A 14,333-nucleotide genomic window follows, 5' to 3' on the forward strand; every position below is an offset into this window, starting at 1 on the left:
GTGTTGGCGTACCTAGACTATGTATTGTTAATAGAGCAGTCAGTGACTCACTTAAGGCAAAGCGTATGCATTACAACCAGTTACCTGGAAAGTCTTGGTTGGATCCTCAACCTAAAGAAGTCTTCCTTAAAACCAGTAAGAAGGCTGTATTACTTAGGCCTGATCATAGATACAGCCCAGAAAAGGGTGTTCTTGCCTCCAGCAAAGATCAGCTCCATACAAGAGCTAGTACGGATGGTCAGGTCAAAAGCAAATCCTTCAATTCGCCTTTGCATGAGGTTGTTGGGAAAGATGGTAGCTTCATTCAAAGCAGTCCCCTATGCCCAGTTCCATTCAAGACTGTTGTAAAACAGAATCCTCTCTGCTTGGAACAAGACGATCTAAGCTTTGGACTTTCCAATGCAGCTGTCCCCAAGAGTGTCTCAAAGCCTCAGTTGGTGGTTATAAAGCCAGAATTTGCTGAAGGGGAAATCCTTCAGATCAATAATCTGGAAAGTAGTAACGACAGATGCCAGCCTCTCAGGCTGGAGAGCGGTATTAGAGGAGACGACTGTCCAGGGACAGTGGTCAAAACTCGAAAGAGCCCTGCCCATCAACATCCTAGAGATTCGGGCAGTGTATCTTGCTCTGAATACCTGGACCTCCAGGTTAAAGAATTGTCCAGTCCGGATTCAATCCGACAATGCCACAGCTGTGGCCTATATCAATCACCAAGGGGGCACCAAGCGTCTCTAAGCTCATACCATATCCTAACTTGGGCAGAAAGTAGAAATGTACAATCCCTATCGGCAGTTTTCATTCCGGGAGTAGAAAATCCACTTGCATACGGAGCAGATGCGCTGGTAACTCCGTGGGATCAGTTTTCTCTGATCTACACTTTTCCCCCGATTCAGTTGCTGCCTCGACTTCTTTGCAGGCTCAAGCTGGAAAGAAAGCCAGTAATTCTGGTAGCACCAGCATGACCCAGAAGGTCATGGTATGCACAGATCGTAAAGATGGCACTGGAGGGTCCTTGGTCTCTCCCACTAAGGCCAGACCTGCTATCGCAGGGCCCAATATTCCATCCTACTTTACGAACGCTAAATTTAATGCCTTGGCTATTGAAACCCACATTCTGAAGAAATGTGGGCTTTCCAGGTCTGTTATCTCAACTTTAATCAATGCAAGAAAACTTGTTTCCAGAGCTTTATTTTATAGAGTTTGGAAAGCTTAAGTTTCCTGGTGTTAATCCAAGGGTTTGCACCCTTGGAGATATATTAGCCCCTGTACACAGAGGTCGGACATTCCGACGGAAAATGTCCGATCAGACCACGTTGTCAGATAATCCGACCGTGTGTGGGCTCCATCTGACTTTTTCTGTCGGATTGTCCGTCCAACAAAGTTTGAGAGCTGGATATAAAATTTTCCAAAAACGTGATTCAATTGGACTTTGTCCGATCGTTTGTAGAGAATTCCGATCGGACAAAGTGCCACGCATGCTCAGATCAAATTACGAGACCAAAGCTATTGGCTACTAGCCTGAACGTAGTCCCATCATAATGAACGAACGTCATCACGTTATGAACAATCGGATTTTCCGACAACTTTGTCCAGCCGTGTGTATGGAACGAGCGGGGCTTCGTTCCCCCCACATCGCTGGACCCTGGGACAAGTAAGTGTCCGATTATTAAAAGTCAGCAGCTACAGTATTTGTAACTGCTGACTTTTATTTTATTTTTTTTAAGGGAAACTCCTCTTGAAGGAAAAAGTGAAGATTGAGCATCTAGTAATGTTAATTAAACTGAAGCTATGTACTGACAGATTTATCCTTTGGATTTAAAGAAGGAAAAAAATGTATAGTAGGTCCCATACTTTGCCTTGGGCCTAACAGCTGTATATCTGCAATGCATGTAAGGCAGCTAATAGATGATTCCGTTTTTTTTTCTTTCGACCAGCAAGTTGAATGGAAAAAAAAAAAAAGACTTGATTCCTCCATCCATACACATGATGTGGATGGGGGAATATTCTCTGTTAAGCTATTGTATTCAGACAGGGAGAGACTTCTCCAATGTCAGAATACACTGATCAATGTTGAATGCTTTAACCTACAATGGTGATTGAGTAGGGAAAATCTGACAAAGCACATGTACATAAATTGATCGGTAGGGTGGGGTAGCAGTTCTAACATGAGTATGTAAGACCTTTACCTCTATCAAGATGGCTGCCTCCCCACAAAGACAGTGATAAATAGAGCATGGTAAGTCAGTACTAATGAAAAGATCAACTGCAGTTTATAGGCAACACTGGTGACACTTTACAGAGATGAACTCCAGCACTTCAAAATTATTCCTTTTTTTTTCCTCCTTATCTAATCTATCATAGCTCATGTCCGAACAGATGCTGAGAACATAGAAATTCACTGTAGTAGTCTGCACTACATCCAGCCAGCATCGGTCTACTCTGGTTGTTGCTTGAGTGCTGGCCACTCTTTTATTGGATGAGGCAAATTATGGCACAATTTCTACCTCATCCAATGAGAGGATGCCTCATCTAACCGACTCCTAAACCTACTAGAAATGAGCTCTTAAATAAACCTGATGCAGCTAGAAGTTCAAATTAAACATGAAAAAATTACTAAAAAACAGCAGGGGTGGGGGTGTAGTGGAGAATGGGCACAGAGGGTAAAGCACAGGGCATAAAAGGAAGAGAATGATCACAAAGGGGCCAAAACAGGACACCCCCTTGAAATGCGTTGCTGCTTCCATTTCCTGTTACAGCATGCTCCAATTCAGGCTTTGCCTTCAATATTGAAGTGAAGCCACTCTTAATCTTCATGCTGACCTTCCCTGCCTACTGAGACCAGATTTTATGTGCAATCTGACAGCTGCCAATCCAGCCCCGAACTCACATTATGCTCCAATGCTAGCTCTGCTGAGGTCCTTGTCTTCCAAGATGCTTACCAGCATTGATAGCCTGTCAGACCAGCTCAGATATTCTGCTTTTGATAGCTGTACAATTTGCAGTGTGACACTGATCTCTCCCTGCTTTCTGTTACTTCTGCCTACCATACTGCAATTTGAAAATGATAGTGTTTGTTAACCCCCCCCCCCAAAAAAAAGATCTTGTTCTTTTAAAGCATGTTATATAGCAAAGTGCTTGTGCTGTGTAATTCCCCCCCCCCCCCCCCCGTATCACCTAAAAAAACATGGCTGATCCTGCCTGGCTATGCCCTCTTCTCTGTAAACTGCCGGTAGTATATCATGGCTGCTGAACCCTGACACTGTGGTCAGTTTATGTGCTTCCGTCATCTGCATATCTCTGGTCTCTCCTCTGTCCCTCTGCTTCTGTGTCAGTGCCCGCCCCCTCTCCTGCTGCTAAAATCTATTTTATTGTCCTATAAAATCCTCTTCGTTTCCTAATGACAGGTGCTCCTGTCTGTTTTATAATAAAAAAAATGCCTTCTTTTCCTCATTTCAGAGTGTTATCTGGTGCTCTCGTGCCGGTCTGTCTCTCTCTCTCCTCTTGACCTGCCTAAAGTCAGCGGGGGAATCTTGGTCCCACCCGCTTCAGCTGTCAGACAGGAGAGGAGAGAGCCGGCCTGTCACATGATCACCGGGAGATGCTCTGAAATGAGGTATAGAAGAAATTTTTTTTTTAAATAAAAACAAAACAAGAACACGTGTCGTTAGGAAACAGAGAGGATTGCGTGTATAAGGGAATACCTTTTAAAATTACCAAAGATATATTAAGTCAAAAATCTAGTACCAATATTCTTGGGTTTGCATTTCTCAATAGCTTCAGAATTAAGACACCAGCATACTGGCCTACGTGACTAGATGATAGATATCTGCATGTCTCTCCAGAAGGGTCTATGCAAGATATTGACACATCAGGAAACATCTGTCTGTGGTGAGAGGCACAAAGCTAAGATAAGGACTGGTTACGCAAGAATATGGTCAGTCAGTAGATGTTGAAAATAACTGTCAGGAGATAACCTTTAACTTACATTTCAGGAAAGAACTAATGTCATGAGTTAAATTGTTGATGTATGTGAAACTCACCCTATTGGCCCCTCACAGGGCAGGGCTTTGTAAATTACCACATAAAAGACGGTCCACGTTCCATTAAACTCTGTAATCAGTTACCACGTACCCACGAGCGAGTATGTGTATTTGGTTATCCGCCGGCGATTGGGACCTCCATTAAGCCACTCCAGCCTAGGCTATCCAGGGGAATCTAGAAGACGAACACCTTACAGTTTTGGTACCAGAAGTGGGGTTTGCACAGGTAAGTCATTTACACCTTTTGCCTCTTTTTATGGTAATTGGCGTTTATGCTTGACCTGTCCAAACAACCATTATAAGAAATTTAATTGTATATATATATATAAACTGTGCCTTCGCAACGGACTAGGCTGGTCCCTTGGGGGGTGAAAAGGGTTCGCAGGTATTGAGGAGTCTGACTAGGTTGGTCCGACTATAAACTAAGAGAGAGATTCATGATTATATTCTAACACGGGAGGTATCATATACGCCCGTGACATAAGGATTGGCTAAATGGACGCCCACTTGAGAACTTTTAAAAGTGCACTATAAATAATGAAATGCATCATGATGTGATTACTTGATAAATGTACATGTAAAGTTTTAAAGCTGAAATCTTAAACCATAACAATATGTCTGTTTCTCTTTAGGTGCAAGCGTAAGTATATAGAGTATTAACGTTGTATAAGATATAATTATATAGAGTGGATATCTGTTTGAATAAACCCAAATGTTGTTAAATGAATACAGAGTATTAAGAACCAGATTGTAGTGAGGTAGCACCCGCCTGTTCACACTGCACGCTAGGTTTATTTTTTTCTTAGCATTTATGAAAGGTAGATTCTTTTGACCACTAGACCTACAGGCTTCTCTTGCAGACTTGGTATAAGAGGGGTATATCCCGCCACCAGGAAAGATTTACCCTTCATCGTATATTAAGGGTAAATCTTCATAGTTTTATATAAGTTCATCTGCCCCAAAAGATCAGGGATCCTACTCCCAGACCAGAGACCGGATTGTTGGACAAACCGGGTGTTATCACCTGTGTCCTACCACTAGACACACACTGCCCAGACTACTAGATGGGGAATTCTGCAGCAACCCAAGCCATGGCCACCCCATCACCCTATGAATTTGTCAGTAATATGATCCCTGGCCCCCAGGTAGAACCATTTTGGACACAAGTCCGAGAAAGGTGTCAGCAATTGGGGATACATGACCCAGGGCCAATGGTCCTTGTACTGAGGAAGACTGGCAGGAAGTAAGTAAAATATGCCAAATCCACAAAAATTCGTACCCTCCAGGGAAGTGGGAAAATATTCAATATATAAAAGATTGTTACCATGCATGGGATAAATGTCTACACAAATATAAAAAGAAGCATATTAATAAAACTACAAAGCTTACTCCAAATATAGGACCCAGTGCTATGGCTGAAGCCCCTGCACCCCCTTCACCTCCCCCTCCCCCGCCTCAATGTCCACCCCCACCTTATGTTATGGTAAAAAACGAGGATGGGACGCCAGGTCCATACCTTCAACTATATCCTTCACTGGATCCTGTAGTCCTAGCCGCCATAGCACACACCACAGCAACACCACAACTAGTGGCCCAATGGGAACAAGTAAGTAGGGGCAGAGAGGAAGAGGGGAGACAGGAAGAAGTTACAGGACAAGAAGAAGTGGGTAGTCCCGAAAAGCAGGAATTAGAGGCAAAGATAAAAGAGTTTGAAGAGAGGAAAAAGGAGGAAGAAGAGAGAATAGGGAAAAGGAGAACTGAGTTAGAAACACTTATGGAAGACCTAAAACAAAAAGAAATAGCCCTCAATGAGGCAGAAAAGGTACAAGTGGATAGGAAAACAATGTTAGAAATATATCAGAAAGACTTGGAAGAAAGGGAGAAGGAATTCCAGGAGGGAAAAGAGAGAGAGGAACATGGGATGGAGGACTTAAAAAAGGAACTAGAAAAGTTAAGAAGGCAATTAGGGAAGAAGGAGGAAATGTTAAAAGAAGCGCAGGATAGGGTTATAGCGCTGCCCCCCACCACTACAAGAAGCCATACAAAAGAGACACCTATTCCCAAAACTGAGGAGTCAGGTCCAATTAGTAAAAAAGGGACATTATCCATAGAAGAGGAAACTGAGAAAGAAGCAGTAGGGGCCTCATTCAAAGCACCTTTGATGACCATAGGGAACACCGAAGTGCATATACCATTACCTTTGGGTACACTCTCCAAAATAAAAGAACTATGTCCCAATCCCAAGAAGTATCCACGAGATGCAGGTACCTTTCTGGCAAAATATAGTGCAGGCACAGGGCTTGACAAAGATGACATAAAAGGTATTCTTAGCATTGTAGACCCAGACAGCCCAGAAGAAGCCCCTGTAGACAATCTATGGACAACCCATATCCAGACCGATAAGGATTGGATATCCTTTTGGAAAGGCATGGGAGGTCATTGGTCCAAATTATACAAAGGATCATCTGCACTCCAAGAACTGATCCTAGCCAAGCAGGAACCTAAAGAGAAATTCTATGATTACTGTAACAGAGTATACTCCCTATGGAAAGCTGTAGATGGGGCCACACCACAATTATTTACTACTACCATCATGTCAGGAGGCGATCCCAAAGTGACGCAATTGCTCAAATTCACAAACCCCAAATGGGCGGAGCAAGCACCAGATGAATTCATGAAGGACGCTAGGTCCAGAGAGACTTCAGGGGTCTTTGAACAAAAAGGGGGAATTTTCCCCTCCTTGACACAAACACAAACCCTAGTCACACCTGAAACCTCATCCTCACCACCGCACCTCATGACCATGCAGCCCTACCCACCTGACCAAGGATGTTTCAATTGTGGGGAACAGGGACATTGGAAATCACAGTGCCCATATAGACAGAGGGTGAGCTATCCAAGGGGCAGGGGAAGGGGGTACAATGCTGCTAATCGCCCCCCCCCTCACATTACAAGGTACCCCCAATACCCGCCACCTCCCCAAACACCATCTCAAAACCATGCGCTTGCACAGCCACCCTACACCCCAACCTCTAACAGACCTCCCCCTCGAATCCCCATGCAGTGGCCGTCTACCCGACAAACACACCCCCAATAGGGATGCCTAGAGTATGTCCCTTCCCTCAGTCTGGTGTGCCACAACCTATCATGGAAGAGTCTACCACAAGTTATATTACGCGTAGACAACCACATAGTGTGTTTCCTGCTTGATTCAGGTGCCACTTTTAGCTCATTAAATGATGAGAGGTATGACACACCACTGTGTACTGAGGGACACTCTATTGGAATAAATGGGACATCGGTTACTCATTCTGTCACCCCGCCTTTACCAGTCTCTACCCCGGATGGACTAGAGCTATGTATGCAGAGTTTCGCTGTCCTGACTTCCTGTCCAGTATCCCTAATGGGCAGAGATTTATTATCCCAGTTAAACATTACCATTAAGTTTGACAAAGACGGCTCCCTCACTGCAAGTTCCCCTCTTTGTGACTTACACAGCCCAAAAAGACATGCACACAGGAGTTTCTTTCTGATGATACCTTCCTCCCTTGACCATCACACAATTTGGGCAGAAAACAAAGGTAGTGTGGGCTTTATTAATTGCACACCATATGCACCCCAAATGCGATCAGATGCGGGGATACAATATCAAAAACAGTATCCCCTACCCCCAGAGAAAGTCAAAGGCATCTCCCCTCAAATTAATGATTACATATCAAAAGGTATCCTGAAACCAATCATCAGTCCCTGGAACACGCCCATTTACCCCGTAAAAAAGGCCAGTGGGGAGTGGATACTTGTACAAGACCTAAGGGCAGTTAACAAACAAGTGATTCCACTTCCACCCCTAGTCTCAGACATCACTTTTATCTTCTCATGTATACCGGCACATTCTCTATGCTACACAGTGATTGATTTAGCAAATGCCTTCTTTAGCATTCCCACTGCGGAAGAGGCCCAGCCTATGTTTGCCTTCTCCTGGACGGATGGGCCAGTTGACAGGTCAGTTAACCTGGACACGCCTGCCTCAGGGGTATGTTGATAGTCCTGCTGCCTTCTCTATGGTACTCAATGAGACTGTCAAATCTTGGACGCCTGAGCGAGGGTCGGTGCTAATACAGTATGTGGACGACTTGCTCTTGTGCAGTCGCACTGCTGAAGATTGTGCGGTCGATTCCACATCTCTGTTGAACCATCTAGCCCACATCGGGCATTTAGCATCCAGAAAGAAGATACAGTGGTGTATGCCACAAGTGGAATACTTGGGGTGCATACTGAAAGGGGGAACAAGGATGGTCTCCCCCAAACGCGCCGCAGCCCTACAAGCTCTGAGCCCCCCAAAAGACAAGGCAGCCCTGCTCTCATTCTTGGGCGCTGTGGTGTATTGCCGCCAGTGGATCCCTGACTGTTCTCATTATGATGGCATACTAAGAGAGGCCACCGCCTCAACAGCACCTAGGCAGGTTGATTGGACAGAGGAACGGCTTAAGGCCTTCCAGGCCCTATTGAACAGTTTGTCATGTGCACCCGCCCTGGGGTTGGTAGACTATGGTAAAGCTTTTCAACTATACTGTGTAGTCTCGGGGACCTCTTTTGCCGCGGTTTTGACACAACAGCATGGAACAGGCTACCGCCCTGTCTCCTACCTATCTAAAAAACTCCCCCTTCAGGTTCAAGGCATGCCATCATGCATTCAGAATTTAGCCGCTTGTGCTATGGCCGTACAAGATGCCAACAAGATGGTCTTGGGACACCCGTTGACGCTTTACACCACACATTCTGTCACCCACCTCATACAGAACATGAACACCCAACACATGACCTCACAAAGACTCAGTGGATATGAGATTTCCCTCATGAACACAGACAATCTGTCTCTCAAATATGTTCCCGCCAACAACCCTGCCGTCCGTCTCTTGCACTCCATGTTACGCCTACCACGAGACCCAGACCAGTTTCATGACTGTATAACACGAGTGGAGTCTATCACATCACCAAGACCAGACCTCACCGACGTACCGATTACCAATGCAGACGATGTTTTTGTGGACGGTAGTTGCTCCCGTCCCTCTGATTCCACCTTCCAAACAGGATATGCAATAGTCCAGTTGCCAAACAAGGTATTAGAAGCCAAACCACTGCCCCCCCTCTTCGGCTCAGGTGGCTGAACTAGAAGCCCTCACCAGGGCCTGCATTTTATTTACAGATAAGAAGGTGAACATTTACACAGACAGTAGATATGCATTTGGGGTGGTGCATGACTTCGGAGTAATATGGGCAAAAAGAGGTTTTAAAACAGCAGATAATAAACCTATTTCCAATGCTACCCAGATTCAGGCACTTCTTCAGGCTATTTTGCTCCCAAAAGAGGTGGCAATAATTAAAGTAAAAGCACATTCTTCAGATAATAGCAGACTTTCCAAGGGAAATGCTTTAGCTGACCGAGAAGCGAAAAAGGCAGCCCAGTCCTCCACCCAGGAGCCCACCCCCACGTCCATGTACTTTAAGGATCATTTCACCTGTCCTAACTTTAAATATGTAGTGGCACAAATGCAATCATTAGCCACTGAGGAAGATGTCTTGTATTGGGTGAAGGCTGGCTTGACCAAAGACCCAGAGGGTCTGTGGTCAAAAGAGGGGAAGATAGAGGGGAAGATATTGGGAATACCTGAGGCAAGCAGTATTCTAATTCTCTCCTACCTTCATGGTCCAGGACACATAGGTGCCGTCCCTTTAGCCACTATGTACACCAAATCTTTCTGCACAAACGCCTTGAATAAACAAGTCAAACTCCTGACCACAAGTTGCCTTACCTGTGCTCAAAACAATGTGCAGGGCAAACGGCATGGCCTACATGGTCATCTACCCCCACCAATAGGTCCCCTTACAGATTTACAAGTAGACTTCACACACATGCCAAAACAAAAGGGGAACCTAAAATTCCTGTGCGTTGTCGTAGATAAATTTTCAGGCTGGGTTGAAGCCACTCCCTGTGCAGGTGAGACAGCCAATATAGCAGCAAAATGTTTGCTGAATAACTGGATTTGTAGGTTTGGCATACCAACATCTATTTGGTCAGATAGGGGACCTGCATTCAGCTCCTCCGTTACCCAGGCTGTGGCTAAATTGTTAGGGCTGCAATGGAAACTACACATCCCCTATCACCCTCAAAGCGCAGGGGTAGTGGAAAGAATGAATAGAAATATAAAGGATAAATTGAAAAAGGCCACAGGGGGCACAATGAAGGGATGGCTTGATCACCTCCCTTCTGTGCTATTCCAGATTAGGACGGCACCCCACGCCAGAACGAAACTTTCACCTTTTGAAATTTTGATGGGAGTCCCCGCAAACATAGAATTACCCCCATTAGACCAAGACACTGATATTGACATTTATTCCCAACAGGAAATGTACGTGAAAAACCTGGTAAGTATGCTTCATGAAACGAATGAACAAGTTTCTGTCACCTTCTCTCCTATCTCCACAGAGCCAACACACCCCTTCATCCCAGGAGATCAAGTGCTAGTCAAGCAACTGGCCCACAAAAAGAGGATCGGACCAATCTACTCTGGACCTTGGAAGGTTGAAAAGGTGTCCAGAACTGCGGTCCTGACTGACCAAGGAAACACCTGGATCCACGCCAGCAGGCTGAAAAAGTGCCCACCGCTTCCCACAACCCCCGACCCCCCACCTATTGAAGAAGAACCCGACCCACCCGAACAGCTACCGGAACTGCAGGAGATTCAGGAAGGCATTGGACAATTAACCCTTGAAACCCTACATGATAGCGAAGAAGAAGGACAAGCATAAGAACTTGTAGAAATGTTTTTACCTTCAGTGTCAGGGAAGGCTGTATGCCTCTGGGGTAGTCTGGTACTACTTGTATTCCTGCCCACATGGTTTATAGCCAACTGTAAATATCATCTAAAAGACTTAGGTCTATTAAAAGGGATATGTGGACCACCTAAGATGAATAATACCCCCGGCCAAAGACATATTAGAAGTATTATACCCGTTAATGAGTCACCTAAGGGACTGACTGACAAGATGTTACTACTAAAATTCAAATATAGCTATGCTCAAAAATCTGGTTTTGAGAAATGCTGGATCTGCAGCAAGCTACATCCCAGTACAGCTAGAATCCCTCTCATGGCAGTCCCCTTGAGTTTTACCCCCCTCCTTAATGGAACACCCCCTATCGTCCTAACGAATGTTACTAGGACCCTTCCAAATAAAACCCTCACTTTCCAAATTATAGGTAGAAGCCACTTCCCAGACTGGTGTTTCCGACTGGGAAACACCACAGATGGAGCCGAGGTTTGCAAACAAACAAAACGTAACATTTCAATGACATCGCTTAACAGTCCTTCTTTCTTCCATACTTCAGATCCCACCCTAAATGCCACCTTTTTAGACTTCCTTAGCTCCAGTACCAAGACTACAATACACCAATTAATGTCAATTCTGGTGCTCTCTGGCCTTTCTGATACTCTTAGGAACGTGTTCCATAAACGGCCCCTAGCTCTAGGAAATACCACATATATATGCTGCGGCAAACTCTGTCACCCCTGGATCCCAACCAAACCCCAGGGGTGGTGTTACCTTGCAGCCCTGGTTCCTATCATGGGGGTATTAGGGGATAACAAGGGAAGTCACCTCCTTGAAGCTAGCATGCATCCTAGATATCCCCTTAGACACCGTAATAAACGAGAATTGTTTTTAGAAAAAGATATGGCCTGGGCATGGTTCCCTTCCTGGACAGGGTGGGGAATTGACCTAATGAAAAGATTAAATAATTACACTGGCATAATTGATGAGATTCTGGAGGAAAATTCTGATGACATAACCAAACTAAATCTAGAAACTAGGGCAATTAGGAAGCAACTAGAACTACATGAGTTGGCTATAGAAAGTATGAGTGCAGCCCTTACTGGCCTCTGTGAGACTACTGAGGATTATGAGTGCTGTACCTGGATTCATAATACCAGCATCGAAGTCCCAGACTACTATGACGTTATTGCCCAACACAGGGAAGAGGTAAATAAACTACAGAAAGAGGCAAGGAACATAGGAAAAAACTGGGATCCCTTCTCGAGCAGTTTTAGTTTTGGGGGATTAATATCTTGGCTCCGAAATGCTGCCATGACAATTGTCACTGTGATTCTCTTCATTCTATTTTTATATGCCTGTTATAAGATAATCAAATGTTTATGTAAAAAGGGAAACACGGCCGCTCCGAAGGATCTGAAACTCACTTCCATTGTTAAGGATCCAACGGTATGGTATAAAAACCAAGAGCACAAGGGTTCGGAGTATGAAGCCTGTGCTATTAAATTAGAAAAGGAATGATCATTATGTAAATCACAGAATGATCAAAGGGAGGATTATAAGGGAATACCTTTTAAAATTACCAAAGATATATTAAGTCAAAAATCTAGTACCAATATTCTTGGGTTTGCATTTCTCAATAGCTTCAGAATTGAGACACCAGCATACTGGCCTACGTGACTAGATGATAGATATCTGCATGTCTCTCCAGAAGGGTTTATGCAAGATATTGACACATCAGGAAACATCTGTCTATGGTGAGAGGCACAAAGCTAAGATAAGGACTGGTTACGCAAGAATATGGTCAGTCAGTAGATGTTGAAAATAACTGTCAGGAGATAACCTTTAACTTACATTTCAGGAAAGAACTAATGTCATGAGTTAAATTGTTGATGTATGTGAAACTCACCCTATTGGCCCCTCACAGGGCAGGGCTTTGTAAATTACCACATAAAAGACGGTCCACTTTCCATTAAACTCTGTAATCAGTTACCACGTACCCACGAGCGAGTATGTGTATTTGGTTATCCGCCGGCGATTGGGACCTCCATTAAGCCACTCCAGCCTAGGCTATCCAGGGGAATCTAGAAGACGAACACCTTACAGCGTGAAGTTGTCAAAGTGGGTTAGCAACCACTTCAAGATGTAAGTGTGCTATGGTTTTTATTGAATAAATGTGTGTTGCTGTTTTAATCCTCCTGTATCCTACTTGATGTTTTAAAGAGACGTTCCAGTCTTTTTTTAACTTTACAATATTTCCAATGCCACCCTGGTATACAGTGCTCAATGGAAAAAATGTGTTTTAGATATCTTTGGGTGGCACTTTTCTGACTGCCTAGGCAATTCCCATTGACAATCCCAAGAGTCTTTGGAAAGCCTAATGAAGGCTCACCGTACTTGAATACAACATTAAAATGGCAATCAATTGCGCCAGGTGGTTATTAATGTGCAGGAGCAAGATTGGGAGGTGCCTGCTGCGTAGCCAGCTGCACCAAATACAAGAAAAATACACAAGTGGGTTTCAAATGACCACCTGCTTGCTGCAGAGATCAGGTACATTTTTAAGGTTTAAAACTGACCAGCATGAATACTGTTCTAACAGTATTCTAAGTACATTGTGCCAGTAACAACAATCATGGGGGGAGCCTTTTGTTGAAAATGTATTATGGGGACTGGAGCTCCACTTTAAGGAGAAAAACCACAGAGGGGGGAATGCAGGGACAGAAAGGTAGGAAGAGGAGAAAGATCACAGAGGGGGAATGCAGGGAATAGAAGGAAGGGAGAGGAGAAAGACTAAAGAGGGAAGGATGCGGGGAATAGAAGGAAGGGAGAGGAGAAAGACCAAAGAGGGAGGGATGCGGGGAATAGAAGGAAGGGAGAGGAGAAAGACCAAAGAGGGAGGGATGCGGGGAATAGAAGGAAGGGAGAGGAGAAAGACCAAAGAGGGAGGGATGCAGGGAATAGAAGGAAGGGAGAGGAGAAAGACCACAGAGGGCAGAGTGCAGGGACAGGAAGGTAGGAAGAGGAGAAAGATCACAGAGGGGGTGCTCTGAGAGGCTGCTGGCGAAACGCGTAGAGGCTGCTGGGATCTCCGTTTACCATTTCCGGTGTACGAGGAAGAGGTCTGGAATGCACATCGCTATCCAGAGGGAACTGGGAGTATAGGGGGACAGATTTAACCTATATCCCCACGTACACGGCTGGACATGCTTGGTGCCGGCTCAGGCACAAGCACATGTGAGTGTAAATTTTGTCATTTTAACACTTTTAAATACATTTGTTTGATATACTGCACTATGATGGTCCCGTATATATTTTTGTGAGAAAAACTAGCATAAGAGGTTTCTATTTCCTGTTTGGAGAGGCAGTTGGTGGAACCCCTAAAAGGAGAGGTTATCCTAAATGAACTAAAGGCGCATATACAGATTTGATCTGGTGAGTGGCCATTTCAACTGGTATATGGAT

The 14,333-nt window shown here is 44.6% G+C and overlaps 1 long non-coding RNA gene across 1 annotated transcript; it reads left to right on the forward strand.

The window, feature by feature from the left end:
* The first annotated feature begins 3,667 nt into the window (after nt 1-3,667).
* LOC143987653 (uncharacterized) lies at nt 3,668-13,061 on the forward strand. The gene is made up of 2 exons (XR_013276681.1): nt 3,668-4,266; nt 10,528-13,061. It is a non-coding gene; the product is annotated as an uncharacterized LOC143987653 (long non-coding RNA).
* The last annotated feature ends 1,272 nt before the right edge of the window (nt 13,062-14,333 follow it).

This window comes from Lithobates pipiens, unplaced genomic scaffold (assembly GCF_037356315.1).
Source record: "Lithobates pipiens isolate NorthernLeopardFrog02 unplaced genomic scaffold, aLitPip1_a1.2 Scaffold_18, whole genome shotgun sequence".
Lineage (NCBI taxonomy): Eukaryota > Metazoa > Chordata > Amphibia > Anura > Ranidae > Lithobates > Lithobates pipiens.